The sequence below is a fragment of the Elgaria multicarinata genome, chromosome 20 (genome assembly GCF_023053635.1).
Source record: "Elgaria multicarinata webbii isolate HBS135686 ecotype San Diego chromosome 20, rElgMul1.1.pri, whole genome shotgun sequence".
In the NCBI taxonomy this organism is placed as follows: Eukaryota; Metazoa; Chordata; class Lepidosauria; order Squamata; family Anguidae; genus Elgaria; species Elgaria multicarinata.
In genome coordinates this window covers 12,196,645-12,214,621 of record NC_086190.1, presented here as the reverse complement: position 1 = coordinate 12,214,621, position 17,977 = coordinate 12,196,645, and the positions used below count along the sequence as shown (strand labels likewise).

The 17,977-nt window shown below is 45.8% G+C and overlaps 1 protein-coding gene across 3 annotated transcripts in view; it reads left to right on the top strand.

Annotated features, from left to right (window-relative positions):
* The first annotated feature begins 2,540 nt into the window (after nt 1-2,540).
* Nucleotides 2,541-17,977, top strand: part of MIB2 (MIB E3 ubiquitin protein ligase 2) — a 78,973-nt gene continuing 63,536 nt past the window's right edge. The window contains exon 1 of one of the 3 annotated variants that reach the window (XM_063145521.1): nt 2,541-2,691. The gene's annotated coding sequence lies outside the window, so the exon portion shown is untranslated. Of the gene's footprint in view, nt 2,692-16,178; nt 16,198-17,977 lie in introns of those variants that run through there. The other 2 variants (XM_063145523.1, XM_063145522.1) reach the window with 2 other exon arrangements.

Genomic DNA, 17,977 nt, shown 5'->3' with positions numbered 1-17,977 from the left:
AGAGGGCTTGCTTATAAGAAATTAAGGCTTAATATGGGGGCAAGTAAACAAGAGTGGGTGGACTATCAAATGAGGGAGGTAGGGAGGTAAACAGGGGAGGAGCTACTAGGCATTCCGGGATAGGCTGTAAACCCTGGAGTACCTGACCAATGGGGAAACAGGGGAGGGTCCGCTTCGGCCGGGCTTAAGGGATAAAATGGCTTTGCACCAGCATGTGGGTGTGCCTGCCTTGCTTAGACACCCAGACTTGCAAGTTTGTATTAATAAAACAGAGTGTTAACTTTCACTATTTTGTCCAAGAATCTTCATTTCAAATCACGTTTCTAACAGAAGTCCATTTATTTATTTATTTATTACATTTATATCCCACATTTTCTCCTCCAAGGAAAATAACATAATCCTCCTCTCCATGTTATCCTCACAACAACAACCCCGTGAGGTAGGTTGGGCTGAGAGTCCGTGAGTGGCCCAAAGTCACCCAGTGAGCTTCATGGTCAAGTGGGGACTATAGCTGCAGGAGCTATACTAGAGATACCAGATTTAAAAGAGGGCAGGGCACCTGCAGCTTTAACTGCTGTGATGAAGAGGAAATTTCCCCAGGTTCCCCATATATACAAATGACACCTGCTGAAATTCCCTTTTCAATACAACTGGAAAAGATACAGTAGCCTTGTCTTCCTTTTCAATATGGTCACCACAAACTAAATGGTATTTGGGGCTGCATAAATAGAAGTGTAGCTTCCAAATCGCACAAAGTACCGATTCCCGTCTATTCGGCCCTGGTTAGGTAGGGTGACCCTATGAAAAGGAGAACCGGGCTTCTATATCTTTAACAGTTGCATAGAAAAGGGAATTTCAGCAGGGGTCCTTTGTGTATATGAAGAACCTGGTGAAATTTCCTCTTCATCACAACAGTTAAAGCTGCAGGAGCTATACTACAGTGTCCAGATTTAAAAGAGGGCAGGGCACCTGCAGCTTTAACTATTGTGATGAAGAGGAAATTTCACCAGGTTCTCCATATATACCAATGACACCTGCTGAAATTCCCTGTTCAATACAACTGTTAAAGATGCAAGAGCCCTGTCCTCCTTTTCATATGGTCACCTTAGATGAGAAGACATTCATTGATCAAAAACTCCCCAAAACTCTTTGGTAGCTTGTGAGATGGAGGACATTCTGGGGAATGTTTCAATTGAGCTTTAATGAAGGTTGCCAACTTTTGACACAGGGCCTGCTTTTTTAAAATTTTCAATATTTCAACTATTAAATATACAGGAGCCCTGTCCTCCTTTTCATAGGGTCACCCTATTTTGCCAGCAGGTGATGCATTTGGATGTGTTAGGGTTGTTGTATATATGGAAAACCTGTATATATTGAAAATTATCATCATCTTGTATAAGAAAAGCAAGCAAACAAATGAAATTAAATGTCATGGCCAAAAGAAGAAGAAGTTGGTATAGGGTGACCATATGAAAAGGAGGACAGGGCTCCTGTATTTTTAACAGTTGCATAGATAAGGGGATTTCAGCAGGTGTTATTTGTATATATGGAAAACCTGGTGAAATCCCCTCTTCACAGCAGTTAAAGCTGCCCTCTTTTAAATCTGGTCACTCTAGTATAGCTCCTGCAACTTTAATTGTGGTGATGAAGAGGGAATTTCCCCAGGTTCTCCATATATACAAGTGACACCTGCTGAAATTCCCTTGTCTATGCAACTGTTAAAGATACAGGAGCCCTGTCCTCCTTTTCATAGGGTCACCCTATTTTGCCAGCAGGTGATGCATTTGGATGTGTTAGGGTTGTTGTATATATGGAAAACCTGTATATATTGAAAACTATCATCATCTTATATAAGAAAAGCAAGCAAACAAATGAAATTAAATGTCATGGCCAAAAAAAGAAGAAGTTGATAGGGTGACCATATGAAAAGGAGGATAGGGCTCCTGTATCTTTAACAGTTGCATAGAAAAAGGAATTTCAGCAGGTGTCCTTTGTATATATGGAGAACCTGGGGAAATTTCCTCTTCATCACAGCAGTTAAAGCTGCCCTCTTTTAAATCTGGTCACTCTAGTATAGCTCCTGCAACTTTAATTGTGGTGATGAAGTGGGAATTTCCCCAGGTTCTCCATATATACAAGTGACACCTGCTGAAATTCCCTTGTCTATGCAACTGTTAAAGATACAGGAGCCCTGTCCTCCTTTTCATAGGGTCACCCTAATGGTAGGCCCCTAGCCCCCAAATGGCATTTGTCCTGCAAAATGCGCACAGGGCCCACGAGGTGGCGCCTTTTCTTTGGCATCCCCACATCTTCTGTTTGTGTGGGGAGAGAGCTGGAGGAGGGGGTGCTGGTAGCCGCCCACCCCCCACCCCAGGGCTGAGAAATGCTGGCAGCTGCGCCTGGCGCGATGCACGCCGGGAAATGGAGTCTTGGCTCCCAGTGGGCTGGGAGGTTGCAGGGCGGGGAGGGCCCAGGAACTACCCTTCCCGGAAGCCTTTGCGCCTGCGGGGCTGGCATTGGGAGCCGACCAGACCCACGGAAAAAGGGAGGAAATCGCGGTGGCTGCAAAAGGGAAGGAAGAGGAAGCGCAAGGGGCGGCTGGAAAGCGAAGGGAAGCAGCCCAGGCTGCTGGAAGAGAAGGGAGGCAGCCTAGAAGTGGAGCAGAAGCTGGCATTGCGCACAAACTTTGCAGTAAGTTGGGTTTTTTTGGTTGGGGGGGAGAATGGGGGGGGGGACAGAAGGCTTGGGAGGGGGGGGAGTCGGAGTTGAGACGCGGAGGCAGGGTTGCCAAATGACCAGAAAGGAAAAAGCTCCTGTGCTTTTAACAGCAGCTTGGTATAACACACACACACCCCATACACTCCCATCTATCTATCTAATCTCCCAACCCAGGTCTTCATGGGGGAGTCATTTATTTCTGCCCTGCCTTGGCGTGCAGCTGTTGTTCAAAGGCACAGCTACAGGGCTCTGCTGAGAAGTTGGCAACTTCACCCATTGGGATGGGAAAGGGGAAGGGTGGGGGGTCGTTCCAAGCAGCGTTGTCTTGGGCTGTGTTGTCGTGGGTTATTCCTCTTCCTTTCTGGTCTGCCTTTGGTTGCATCGAAATGCCATGCAAAGAACTGAAGCCCTCGGGTCGATGGGGTCTCAACCCTTTTTAAGATGGAGAAAGGGGGGGGGTCTTTATTGCACCCTTCTGGGGCATGTCCAGATTTTGAGGGAATAGGATGGGATTTATCCAAGATCAGACCCAGATCCTGCTGAGTTTCTTTCTTTCTGCCTCCTTTTTGCAATTGGGTGTTTGTGTTTGTGTGTGATTTTCTGGGCTGTTTTGGCTTGATGGAAAATGTGAATGAGTTTTGCAGAGAAGAAGTAATACAGCAAGGCAAGAGAGCGGCGTAGAGGAGGCCCTGCGTTTCAGGCCTGGGATCTATGGTTTGCAGTGGGCTGGGGGCCTGGGAAAAGCCCCTCTGTGACACCTGGCCACGGGCATCTCCTCCCCAAAGAGCTGGCTTTGAAGATTTCCCTACCCTGGGATTCATTCCCACCCATCCCTTGCACGCAGCCTCTTATTTTCCTCCTTATCTGTGGATTCTCTGATGTTGACTTGTTTCTTCCCATTGGCGGCGTCTGGTTTGTGGCAGGAAGGTGGCAGCGCTCAGGAGACCTGTTGATCTCGCGTGGGACTTACTGTGGGGGTTTGGACAGGCGGGGACCGCGTACCGCAAAGTCAACGCAGCCCTTAAGCCCTTGTTGTGTCAGCATTACTGAACCCCATTCTCATATTATCTCTGTTTTCACATGCTGCTTCGGGCTGCTGTCATTTCTGGTTTTGCTACTTTTTTTTACATGTTTGGTTTCCCCCCCTGTTTTGTTTTCACTATAGCAAACCCTTAAGGATGCACTCCTATGCATGTTTCGACAGAAAAAAAAAAGTCCTACAACTCCCAGCATTGCATTCCTCAGCTAGCACTTGCAGGGATGGGATGGGTGGTGGATTTAGCAACTTGAGAATTATGGTATTCTGGGCTTGTTTTCCCTCCGAAACAAAAGCAGAGGCTACATTTACGCTGCAATCTTATGCATGTTTAGACTCAAAGTCTATACCTTAAGACTGCAAACAGAGGCTATGTTTAGACTGCAATCCTATGCATGTTTAGACAGAAAAAAAAAGTCCTACAACTCTCAGCAGTCCTGGCTGGGTGTTGTAGGACTTTTTTCCCCTGTCTAAACAAGAGCCTAGGATCGTTGCTAAATTCACAACACTAAAATACTAGGACGTCTCTCATTTTCCTCCTCTTCTGTTGTTTCCCCTGCATGGAATGTTAGACTGTAACCCCCTTGGGGCAGAGACTTGTCCACTGCAAAGTATGCCATAATAAAGAGAAGGCACTATAATAGTAGTAGTAATAGTATTATTATTTTTTGCAGTTAGCTTGCAAGCAGTGTAGTGAAAGTTAATCACCCACATGTTTAGTTTTTTTAACGGTTTTTAATGCTTTATGTGTGTATTTCCGTGTTTTAAAATTTTAAATTTTGCATACTTGTTTTTATCTCAATTTTAGAATGTCTGTAAACTGCCCAGAGAGCTCTGGTTATGGGGGCGGTATATAAGTATAATAAATAAATTGAATAAATAAATAAATCACAGCTTCCGAAAGGTGTAAACTAGTTCAGTAATGGAGGTAGAGATATTGGTTTTCTAGACAACTTTTGGGGGAAATTGCCTTTGCATGTTAGGCTAATTCTCATCAGATTTTTTTTCAATTTGCATTTAGGGTTTCAGGGCCCTAAAACCTCAACGCTTATATATCCCATGTTAAGTTTTTGTCCCAATACACCACAAGAGAGCCGGTGTGATGGTGTGGCTAGAGTGTCAGACTGGGAGTTGGGAGATCTGGGTTCTAGTCCCCCCCCCCCCTCGGCTGTGGAAACCCACTGGGTGACTTTGGGCCAGTCACAAACTCTCAGCCCAACCCACCTCACAGGGTTGTTGTTAGGATAAAGTGGAGAGGAGGAGGATTATGAATGCTGCCTTGGGTTCCTTGCAGGAAAAAAGGTGGGATATAAATGCAGTGATAAATAAAATAAAAAGTATTTGACTGAAATATTTTACAGGGGAAATAAAAGCTCACTTTAATTTCTGATTTAAATGTTATATTTTGTAGTCGTATCATTAGAATACTTTTAATTTTCTTTTAAAGACGACAGTATGTATTTCCCTTTATTTGCATTTAAGCGGGGGGGGATAAAGGTACTGAAAATAGTCGATACTGCAATCATAGAATCATGGAATAGCAGAGTTGGAAGGGGCCTACAAGGCCATCGAGTCCAACCCCCTGCTCAATGCAGGAATCCGCCCTAAAACATCCCTGACAGAGGGTTGTCCAGCTGCCTCTTGAATGCCTCTAGTGTGGGAGAGCCCACAACCTCCCTAGGTAACTGATTCCACCTTCGCACTGCTCTAACAGTTAGGAAGTTTTTCCTGATGTCCAGCTGGAATTGGGCTTCCTTTAACTTGAGCCCGTTATTCCGTGTCCTGCACTCTGGGAGGATCTTGATAGGTTCAAAGTGATCTTGATCACTTCAAAGTGATCTTGATAGGCTGGAATGCTGGGCTGAGAACAACAGAATGAAATTTAATGGGGATGAATGCCAAGTTCTACATCTAGGAAAAAGAAGGAGGGCCAGGATCTCTTCTGGGTCATCCCAGAATGCAGGACACGGAATCATGGGCTCCAGTTACAGGAAGCCAGGTTCCAGCTAGATATCAGGAAAAAGTTCCTGACTGTTAGAGCGGTATGACAATGGAACCAGTTACCTTGGGAAGTTGTGGGCTTTCCCACACTAGAGGTCTTCAAGAGGCATTCAGGACAGTCATCTGTCAGGTATGCTTTAAGGTGGATTCCTGCACTGAGTGGGGGGTTGGACTCGATGGCATTATAGGCCCCTTCCAACTCTACTATTCTGTGATTCCTGTTTATGGGTCCCTGGTCGACAGCTGGTTGGCCACTGTGTGAACAAAATGGTGTACTAAATGGACCCTCGGTCTGATCCAGCGTGGCTCTAGTTATGTTCTCTTCCCCCGCTCCCTCACTGATTTGAGTTTTTGTGAATCTAGTTCTGCTCTTAAGGCAAAAAAACCCCACCCAGTTGGGGTCCAAAGACCAGCAAGTTCAGGCCAAAGGCAGGGAGAGCCAAAGGCTCCCCTGGCATTTGGAAAGGAGTCTAGGGGTAGAACTTGGCTGCCCTGAAGAGCTCACCATTCTTTGGGGGGCGGAAGATTGGCAGAAAAGTGAAGGAAATGGCAACGCAGTGATTTGACGAAGGGCTGTAAATATGAACAATGGATCTGTATGCGTGATGGTGGCGAAATTGGCGAAATCAATTCAGCAAGTACAAAATCGCAGTCCTCTCTCGAATATGCGCACCTTTGGGGCGCTGCCACGGGTTGCAAGGGACCCGATCCGAGGCAGCTGCAAGACTGGTGCTTATGGCACCAAAATTCTCTTTAGAGAAATTGACCCTGCGGTCTCGGCTCACCAGAGGCTTGGTCAAACCTGATACCTTCGATGCTATTTTGGTAACCCTTTAGATCATATATTAATAATGACCCATCGCTTCCTCTGCTCCTCATTCCCATCAATCTTTTGGGAAAGACAGATTTAGCTAAATAGATTTTTATGGGCTTGAAACTTACTCTTTAACTGCCCCAATAACCTTCGCTTCCTGCGGTCATAACTCTATGTTTTTGTCTATCCACTGGACGTGATCTCTTTGTTAACTTATGCCAACCTTCTCCAACCTGGTGGTTTCTGGTTGTCTTGGACTACAACTCCCACAATCCCCTGGGGCTGGTGGGAATTGTAGCCCCATGCAAATGGCTGAATTATGCCCATCCATCATTTTCTTTAGTATGCACTTATGTATTGTGTTGGAAAAAAATGTGTTTAGAAATTGTATACCCAACACGTTAGTCAATGCCATGTGCAAACTCCACTCAACGGTTGAGTTTTTAGGGGGTGCTCCCCACGCAACTCTTCCGTTGTGTGACTGTGGGCTACCGTGGAGTTGAGTAAAAGGCAACGTGATGTTTGATTGACAGTTCCTCCACTGGTCCTCCTGATGGCATCCCATCAGCCATTGCAGCAAAAAACCAACAACAATCCTAGCGGCTCTCCTAGAAGGGCACTCCCTCCTTTCACCGCTCTTGCCAGGGAACTCTGTAGCCAGTGGGAAAAGTCAACTCAGCGCAAAACCCCACGGAGCCCTACACACAACACAACGGTTGTGCAGGAACTCTCCTCTGCACAGTGTGGATATTCAACCTGGAGTGTTCCCCCCAACCACCCCAAAAAAACTCCACTGTTGGGTGGAGTTTTCCCTCCAGACAACACATTTCTCAACGGTGGTGTAAAAACTCCTCCGTTAAGTTCTAAAAACACGGTTGAGAAAAGTGTTGTCAGAACTGAGCACCACACACACACACACACACACACGGTCTCAGAAGGTCCTCAGTCTGCCATAAACAGTCCAGGTCCGGGCCCGATTCAAAGTGCTGGTATTAACATTCAAAGCCCTAAACGGTTTGGGGCCAGGTTATTTGAAGGAACGCCTCCTCCCAAATGTGCCTGCCTGGACCTTAAGATTATCCACAGGGGTCCTTCTCCAAGAACCCCTGCCGAAGGAAGTGAGGCAGGTGGCTACTAGGAGCAGGGCCTTCTCTGCTGTGGCACCCCGGCTGTGGAACGAGCTCCCCAGAGAGGCCTGCCTGGCGCCTACACTGTACTCCTTTCGTCGCCAGCTGAAGACCTTTTTATTCTCTCAGTATTTTAACACTTAATTTTAACTTACATTTAAATTTTACTGTTCTAATTCTGTATTTTAATCTTATATCCATTTCTGCTGCGTGGTTTTATCCTGGTTGTGCTTTTTAGACTGTATTTTGTATTTGTGGTTTTAGACTATTGGCTGTTTTATTATGGTTTTAATTTTTGTGAACCACCCAGAGAGCTTCAGCGATTGGGCGGTATAAAAATGTAATAAATAAATAAATAAACAAAGCTTTCCTTTCACATAGAAGAGTTTGTCTTGTCACTCCTGCCAAGTGGCTGCTTGCAAAGCACCTGCATCAGAAATTGTGATCAGGCTTTTCCATTTGATGCACTCAATGTTTTGCAAGTTACCAGTAAAACTGTAAAGAAAAAGGAAACCTCCAATGTCCTTCAAAAACGCAAGAATAGCCATGCTGGGAAACCCACAAGGAGAACATGAGTGCGATAGCACCCTCCCGCCCATGTTCCCCAGCAACTGGTATGTATAGGCATTTGTTATGTGCTCATTACCTTCTACTCCCCGTTGTTTGCAGGTTCCTTAGACGATGCCGTGACCCTCCAGTTTCACTTCCGTTTGTAAACTGGAGGTGGTGTTTTTTTTAGAGTATTATTTCTGATGGTGCAAGAAAGCGTTGATTTCCTCTTGTGGATTTGTGCCATTTTGCTATACCACAGTGCCACCTAGAGGTTATGTAGCAGAAAAGCAGGAAATGAAGCACTCCTCGTCTAGTGCTTGGATTTCAGAAATGAAATCCAAGTGTGTCAGTCCACAACCATTAGAATTTCTCTGCACCACTTTTGAGGGTTTAGTGAGTGGGTTTATTTTATTTATTTTTTATTTTAATATATTTCCTACACGCCTCTCCCTCCGGATCGAGGCGGGGAACAACATCTACTACAAAGAGGTTGCAGAGGTGTGCACGGGGGGGAATCTTACTCATTTTTCTCAGCATATTTAATTCCCTGTAATGGTAGGATCTCTCTTTATTACATTTATATCCCACCTTTTTTCCTCCAAGGAAACCAAAGCGGCATACATAATTCTCCTCCTCTCCTTATTATCCTCACAACAACAACCCTGTGAGGTAGGTTTAGCTGAGAGTCTGTGCCTGGCCCAAAGTCACCCAGTGGGTTTCCACGGCCGAGTGGGGGACTAGAACCCGGATCTCGCAACTCCCAGTCCAACACTTTAGCCACTACACCATACTGGCTCTCTGGCATTTTGAAGGACTCGAAATTCAATTGAGGCTGAAACACGATGGCGTGGTGTGGGTTCCCCCCCCCCCCCAAGAGCATGTCTTAGTTTGTTTTCCTCTGGGTCCTGATCCGTGAGCCGGCTTGGTAACGAAAACAGTGATGAAGACCGACATTGACGCGGTGGAATTTTAATCTCTAGGGCAAAAGTGTGTTTTGAGTGGCAGGCCTCGCAGGGCGTCGTTGGGTCAGGGTCCCTCCAGGGCGAAAGCGAGGTGGATTGAGGAATGTATTTATTTTAAAAATCAATAAATCTGTGCCTTGAAGAGTCAGGGTTTTGTGCCCTCTGTAAAAACGGAGACAGACCACCCTTTTGTTCTTGGTTATTTCTTTTTGTCTCTCCTGCCCCCCCTCCCAACTTTTGTTCAAGGGATGTGTGCATATCCCAAAGCAAACGTTCAGTCTTGATACGGCTTTGTCATTAATTTGGCTTGTTTCCTAAAGCTCTGCCTAAAACAGCATCGGCCTGTCCGCTTTGATTTGACAGCATCTGCTGCTGTGCGTGTCACAGACAGCGGGGTGGGGAAACACAGGAATGGAGTGGTAACATTTCTCAGCTTCCCAGGACCGACAGGTGGATTTTTTTTTTAAACCACTCAACCCAAGTTTCTAGCCCTCATTATTGCAAAGAGATGGGTGACTAATGCTTGGAGACCTTGAGCCTAAGGGGATGGAGATAAAAGCTTTGGCTCTTTGTAGCCTGCCCTGGGTAGCACAAAGAGAATCATAGAATAGCAGAGTTGGAAGGGGTCTTCAAGGCCATCGAGTCCAACCCCCTGCTCAATGCAGGAATCCACCCTAAAGCATCCCTGACAGATGGTTGTCCAGCTGCCTCTTGAAGGCCTCTAGTGTGGGAGAGCCCACAACCTCCCTAGGTCACTGGTTCCATTGTCGTACTTCTCTAACTGTCAGGAAGTTTTTCCTGATGTCCAGCTGGAATCTGGCTTCCTTTATCTTGAGCCCGTTATTCCGTGTCCTGCACTCTGGGAGGATCAAGAAGAGATCCTGGCCCAACTCTGTGTGACAACCTTTGAAGTATTTGAAGAGTGCTATCATGTCTCCCCTCAATCTTCTCTTCTCCAGGCTAAACATGCCCAGAATAAAGGTTGCAAACAAATAAAAATAGGATAAAGTTTGAGAAATAAGGAACTTTTCTTCTGCCTTTGCAACTTGAAGAACTCTTGAGCTTGAATGCTGCAAGGGTGCCCCTACTCTTTCTTGGAAGGCTGCTGAGCTTCAGAGGGGGTCCTCATGCAGAATTACTTGCCTAGTCGCCTGGTTCTCTTTTTTCACTCGCCACAGGCAACCAAGCCAGTAGCTAGCAAGGCTGGCTGACAGAGCCTAGAAGGGTGTCATTTTGTGTGCGTGAATATTGTGCAACCCTGTTAGCTGCTCCGGCCTGTCTGTCTATGGTCCTCCAGATAGTGTTGGACTCCAAGTCCCATCATCCTGACAGCTAGCTATGCTGGCCAGGGCTGATGGGAGTCATAGTCTGACAGCAATTGGAGGGTCATGGGTTCCCCGCCCTTCGTCTGTGCAATATGCGGCCATCACACCTGCAAAGGAGCAAGAGAGGTGGCCATTGCCTTCTTGAATTGCTTGCCAGAGGCGGCCAGCTGGCTACTGTGGCAATTAGGATGATGGGAGCAGGTGGAACCTGGGTCAGATCCAGCAGCCCTTCAGTCCTTAATAAAAAAAAACACCTGTCAATACTAAATAAATGGGTAAGTCTTAGTTTTAACTAGCTGATATGCCCAGCGTTGCTCAGGTCCGTGAATAATGTTTATAACATTTATTTGATAAATAATAAATTTCTCTGCAACTTATTCCTCTTTAGGTTGGTTGGGTTTTTTTAGTTTGTGTTAGTAAATTGTTTTGTTAAAATAAATGGAAAATTGTGTTAATAAAAACTGTATTTTTAATTAGAGCTTTGTGATAAACCGCATCTTTTTTTGTTTTTTAAAACCCCACATTCTGTGTTTTTAGATTTTTCTGGGACATTGTACAACCAGACCTATCAGCATGCCAAATTCCAAGTTTCTAACTCATCTGGAAGTGGGTAAACATTTTTGGACATACATGACACGCACACATACTTTCCGCTTTATAGGTAGAGATTCAGAGAATTCATAAATGCCGTAAGGAACATTAGGTGCCCTCTTTTTCCTGAATTTAGGACTCCGTTTCTGCTACAGAGACCTTGGATGTCAGACTTGTCTGCTGCAATCCACAGTGGGTATCGATAAAAAGTTTTTTAAAGATGATTTTTTTTTTTTTGCAGGGGGTGGGGAGTGGTGGATATCCCCACCCCCTGCAATTAGAATATAAGCCTATGTGGCAGGGTTTTGCTATTTTATTTTTTTACTCTATACAGCACCATGTACATTGACGGTGCTATATAAATAAATAAATAATAATAGTAATATCAGGATGCTAAGCATGTATGGAGCTGGGCTAAAAACAACAGAATGAAATTTAATAGGCATAAAAGCCAAGTTCTACATCTAGGAAATAGAAACCAAAGGCACAGTTACAAGATGGGGGATACTTGGCTCAGCAATACTACAAACGAGAAGGATCTTGGAATTGTTGTAGATCACAAGCTGAATAGGAGCCAACAGTGCGATGTGGCTGCAAGAAAGGCAAATGCTATTTTGGGCTGCATTAATAGAAGTAGAGCTTCCAAATCGCGTGAGGTACTGGTTCCTCTCTATTCTGCCCTGGTTAGCCCTCATTTAGAGTATTGCGTCCATTTCTGGACTCCACAATTCAAGAAGGACGTAGACAGGCTGGAGCGTGTCCAGAGGAGGGCAACCGGGATGATCAGGGATCCGGAAACAAAGCCCTATGAAGAGAGACTGAAAGAACTGGGCATGTTTAGCCCGAAGAAGAGAAGATTGAGGGGAGACATGATAGCACTCTTCAAATACTTAAAAGGTTGTCACACATAGGAGGACCAGGATCTCTTCTCAATCATCTTAGAGTGCAGGACACGGAATAACGGGCTCAAGTGACAGGAAGCCAGATTCCGGCTGGACATCAGGAAAAACTTCCTGACTGTTAGAGCAGTACGACAATGGAACCAGTTACCTAGGGAGGTCATTGGCTCCCCCACGCTAGAGGCCTTCAAGAGGCAGCTGGACGACCATCTGTCAGGGATGCTTTAGGGTGTATTCCTGCATTGAGCAGGGGGTTGGACTTGATGGCCTTATAGGCCCCTTCCAACTCTGCTATTCTGTGATTCTATGCGTGTGTGTTGGCTGGGTTTTCCTTCCTGCTATCGCATCCCCATATGAGTTGATTCAGCACCTTTTTGCTGGCAAGTTGTTCTTCTAATGGGAAGGGAATTTTGGCCTCGTTGCCCAATTTGGCTTTGGATCCATGTTTTATTGCCATCTACTTGTTCTTGCTGTTTGTCATCAGTGCAGGGCCCTGTTGATGGATGGCGCTCAGATATTCAGTCTTGCATGGAGGGGGTAATGACACCAAGCTGAGAGGCAGTGTAGTTTAGTGGTTAGAGCATCATCCTAAGATTCAGGAGATCTGGTCTGAATCCCCTACTCATCCCCTAATCTGGGTTGCCGTCTCTCAACTTACCTTATTTCTTCGATTCTAAGACGCCATCGATTATAAGACACACGCTAATTTCAGTACCACCAACCGAAAAAAAGCTTTGATTCTAAGAAAGAATAAACGCACCGGCGATTTTAAGACGCACCCTGTTTTTAGAGATGTTTATATGGGGGGGGGGGAGTGTGTGATATCATGATGTTTTTGTATGGTTTGTGGTTGTTTTATGCCAATAAAGGTACATTGATTGATTGGAAAAGTGTGTCTTAGAATCGAAGAAATACGGTAATCCTGCCTCACAGGGTTGTTGTCAAAATATTTATTTCCTTATTTATTAACACATTTGTATCCTGCCCTATTATCACTGGGATCTCAGGGCAGCATAAAGATAAAACCAGAACAATATAAACATAAATAATCTACGCAGCTAATAATGTATTAAATAGTTCACAAATTAAAACTGGTAGCAAAGTTTTAAAAGCAATAAAATTAAAATCAATTTAAACTATGTGTGACCATGGGTAGTGGTGGGAGAATGCTTCCTTGGAGAAAAAGTGGGATGCAAGTGTCCTAAATAAATAAAATGGAGGCATGGGTATTTATTTTACCTGTATTTTAAATTTTTGTGAACTGCCCAGAGAGTTTCGGCTTTTGAACAGTATAGAAATGTAATGAAATAAATAATAATAGAAATATTTGTTTATTATATTGCATTTATATCCCACCTTTTCTCCTTCTGCAAGGAACCCCAGGCAGCTTAAATAGTTTATTTATTTATTTATTTATTTATTACATTTTTATACCGCCCAATAGCTGAAGCTCTCTGGGCGGTTCACAAAAATTAAAACCATCATAAAACAACCAACAAGTTAAAAAACACAAATACAAAATACAATATAAAAAGCACAACCAGGATAGTTGTCCTCTTCCTCCCAACAACCCTGTGAGGTAGGTTAGGTGGAGAGGCAGTGACTGGCCCAAAGTCACCCAGTGAGCTTCGTGCCCAAGGGAGGATTAGAACCTGGGTCTCTGGGGTCCCAATCCAACGCTCTAACCACTACACCACACTGTTTTGTTGCTGGTCTTGGGAGGGGACGCAGGCAGGCAGTGGGGTGAAGGCTTCCCCTGCCCTGGTAAATGGATCACCACGGTTAACGGTCAAATGTGCAGGCCGGGTTTAAAAATAAAAGTTCTTCCAAAGAGGCTTTCGAAGAGAGTAGCAAGGGGGCCTTTGGGATGGCAGAGGGGGTTATTTTGGGTCTTGGGAGAACAAGAGGGGGAAATTGTGGTCTTTGCTTTGAATCGTTCCTTTGAACCGTTTCTGCTTTCAGTTCGTCCTGCAAATGCTTGTGTCCTTCTCAGGTGTTACAGATAAAATTGCAACCTCAGGAGTTGGCATATGAACAAGCCTCTCTCTCTCTCTTTCTCTCTCTCTCTGCCTCTCTCTCTCTCTCATTTTGAATGACTTGTTCAGTGGCAGCAGAAAGGTGACCTCGTACTAGCCCAGAGGGGCTACTTGTTCTACAGTTGTGGGGGACGACGGATGACCGATAATGAAGGTTAAAAGACCGACATCTGCAAAATGGGGCTGGAAATCCACAAAATCAGGACGGAGCACGTTGTTAAACTCTGGGATTTGCTGCCATAAAATGTGGTGATGGTTACCAATTTGGATGGCTTTAAAAGGGGGTTAGATAAATCCCTGGAAGAGAAGGCTTCTAGTCCTGATGGCTTAGTGCAACCTCCAGTATCAGAGGCAGTAAGCCTGTATATACCAGTTGTTGGGGAACATGGGCAGGAGGGTGCTGTTGCATCCGTGTGCTGTTTGTGGATCCCCGATCAAGAGTTGACTGGTCACTGTGTGAACAGAGTGCTGGACTAGATGGAAGGCAACCAGGATGATCAGGGGTCTGGAAACAAAGCCCTATGAAGAGAGACTGAAGGAACTGGGCATGTTTAGCCTGGAGAAGAGAAGATTGAGGGGAGACATGGTAGCACTCTTCAAATACTTGAAAGGTTGTCACACAGAGGAGGGCCAGGATCTCTTCTCGATCCTCCCAGAGTGCAGGACACGGAATAACGGGCTCAAGTGACAGGAAGCCAGATTCCGGCTGGACATCAGGAAAAACGTCCTGACTGTTAGAGCACTACGACAATGGAACCAGTTACCTAGGGAGGTGGTGGGCTCTCCCACACTCGAGGCCTTCAAGAGGCAGCTGGACAGCCATCTGTCAGGTATGCTTTAGGGTGGATTCCTGCATTGAGCAGGGGGTTGGACTCGATGGCCTTATAGGCCCCTTCCAACTCTACTATTCTGTGATTTCTGTTTGTGGGTCCCTGGTCGACAGCTGGTTGGCCACTGTGTGAACAATGCAGCAGTTGCCCAGAGATTTTTGGGGCTTCCAAGAAGAGAGCTGGGAATTCACGTTTTGGTGGTCTGGGGGGCAGAGCTCTGGGTGGGCGTTTGGAGGAAAGAAAGACCCCTGTGCATGTCTTCCTTTCTCCCCTTATGGACTGTCTTGCTAGCCCCGTCTCCTTTGCAGAGTGCAACTCGTAGCATCTTCTGCGTTTGGTAGTGCAAGTCACCGCTGTGTTGCCAGACTGCCCCCCCCCCCCCGCCTGCCGCGGCTGTCATTCTGTTCAGGAGTAGGCTACGTTCAAAAGATTTTCCTCCCTTGGAGAGAACGGAGGGAGAGCAGGTCTTGCGCGCGCACACGCTGTCTTCCTGCCGACAGGCACCGCCAGCAGACCGGAGCCAGGGAGCCCATTTGACAGGTGCGGAGAAGGATCCAAAGAAGAGGATGAGAAAGGCTTCTTTGCTCAACGCCTTGGGCTCGTGCCAGCGACCGAGATTGGGGACGCACCACAGGGCCAATGGCAGCGAGTAGAACGGGGCCCGTTTATCCCTAAATCCATTGCTTCTCCAGCAGCGGCGAATGGAAGAACGGGTGTGTGTTCCCCTCTGTTCATCATGTGGCACCTTTGGGTATAACGCAGAAGGCTGACAAATTCCTAGCGTATGCCTAAGGAGATAATCCGGCTTGGAGGGTCTGAACGCCGCCTGCGAGCAGCTGCTTCTTTTCCTGGAAAACCGCTCCTCCTTTTTCATCTTCTCTTCCCACCCACAACTCTGTTGCGCCTTCCCTGTCGGCTTCCAGGAAAAATAATAATAATAATGCTGGCACCCGCACTCTAGTAAACAAGATAATCCTCCGATCTTTGCAACGGCACATTTTTCGGACTCCGCTCTCTTTTCTGCCTGCTGTAGATGTAGGCCTTAAAACAATGACTCTTCCTGCCTTAATTTGTCCCCTGAATCTCCTCTCCTGGTCCGGCTCCAGCCGTTCCTGAGAGGATTCGAGTGGGTCTCCTCCAAGGATGGGGAACGCAACGGCTCCGCTATGATTGGGGACCTCGCTGCTGCTCGCTTGGACTTCGGATTGCCACATCCCTGGGGAGGCCGTCGTGATCTGAGCCAAACTTCTGGCAGGCCCGAGTCCGAGAAGACCGTTTAAACGTCAGTGCTGTAGAGGAGAGGCAGGTAATTTCTGCACACCTGTACGTCGGAAAATATACTTTCTGGCTGATTGTGTGAACGCCGCTGTGCGTATGTTCTGATTCCACAGGAGCTCAGATGGGGAGAAGAGTGTGTGGTATGGATTGCAGCTCCTTGAGAATCTCAGCTTCCATTTTTTTACTTTTTATTTTCAAAAGAGCACGTTTCTAGTCCTTATTATTACAGAGATGTGCCTGGAAGTGTGTGTTGGAATGCCGAATATATTTTCTACTGGTGATGTGCCTTTCCACTTTTAGACGCCCTGGTGGGGACCCTTTTATTTTCTCTGCATTTGAACAGTCTAGCAATTTAAGGTGAACTTTGCAGTTTTAAATTTGCATTTTAAACCTGCCTTCATTTCTGCATTGCTGCTCTCGGTTTTATCTGGGTTGTGTCTTTATGTTGTATTTTATATTGTGCTCTTATACTGTTGGTTTTATATTTTGGAATGGGTTTTTATGGCTTTAATTTTTGTAAACCGCCCAGAGCGCTTTGGCTATTGGGCGGCATAAAAATGCAATAAATAAATAAATATAGTCATGTCCTTATTATTATTATTTACATTTCTATAGCAGTCCGGGCGGTTTACACCTTTGCCAAATATGAGAAATAATTTTTCTCCAATTCGTGTAGTGTTTTGCCGATCTTAATCTGGTGCAATTTATTCTGGGGAGGAGCCTTGCTTGGCATAGAATATTTTATGGAGAGAGTTCATAAGGCAAGTAGAAGGTTAGGGTCTACTGGTAGATCTCTATGCAAATAGCAGTATGGTCCAGAACGAGATTCCAATGGCAAATAACTAACAACCCTGCATTTATGGCACCAAAAGGAAAGAAACATACCTGCAGACAAGGTGGAGCGTGTTCAGAGGAGGGCAACCAGGATGATCAGGGGTCTGGAAACAAAGCCCTATGAGGAGAGACTGAAAGAACTGGGCATGTTTAGCCTGGAGAAGAGAAGATTGAGGGGAGACATGAGAGCACTCTTCAAATACTTAAAAGGTTGTCCCACAGAGGAGGGCCAGGATCTCTTCTCGATCCTCCCAGAGTGCAGGACACGGAATAACGGGCTCAAGTTAAAGGAAGCCAGATTCCAGCTGGACAGCAGGAAAAACTTCCTGACTGTTAGAGCAGTACGACAATGGAATCAGTTGCCTGGTGAGGTTGTGGTCTCTCCCACACTAGAGGCCTTCAAGAGGCAGCTGGACAAGCATCTGTCAGGGATGCTTTAGGGTGGATTCCTGCATTGAGCAGGGGGTTGGACTGGATGGCCTTATAGGCCCCTTCCAACTCTGTTATTCTATGATTCTATGATTCTTTTCAACACACAGCCTTCAGCAATTAACAGAACCTTTCCCCATATTGCATGGGCTGGTTTTGTTTGTTTGTTTCGTTTTAATTTACCAGAAGTTCCTTCTTCCTTGTTGACTGTGCAGGAAGGCAGCCAGATGGATCCTGGTCATAGGACAGGAAGCAATAAATAAATACATTTTGTAAACCGCCCAGAGAGCTTTGGCTATTGGGCGGTATAGAAATGCAATAAATAAATAAATAAAGCAAGAATCTGAAACTGTAGCATAATTTTGTAGAAACGAGAAGGCGGCAGCAGAGTTTGAGGATAGCTCTTCCTTCTGACCGGGCGCGTGAAGTTTGCGTTTGTGGCTGTATAGTATCTGATGGCTTTGCTGAATGGGTCTGGGCAAAAGTATCTTTAGGGTAAGTTGTACGAGCGGCAGCTCAGGAACATGAGCCTTGTATTTTCCCCC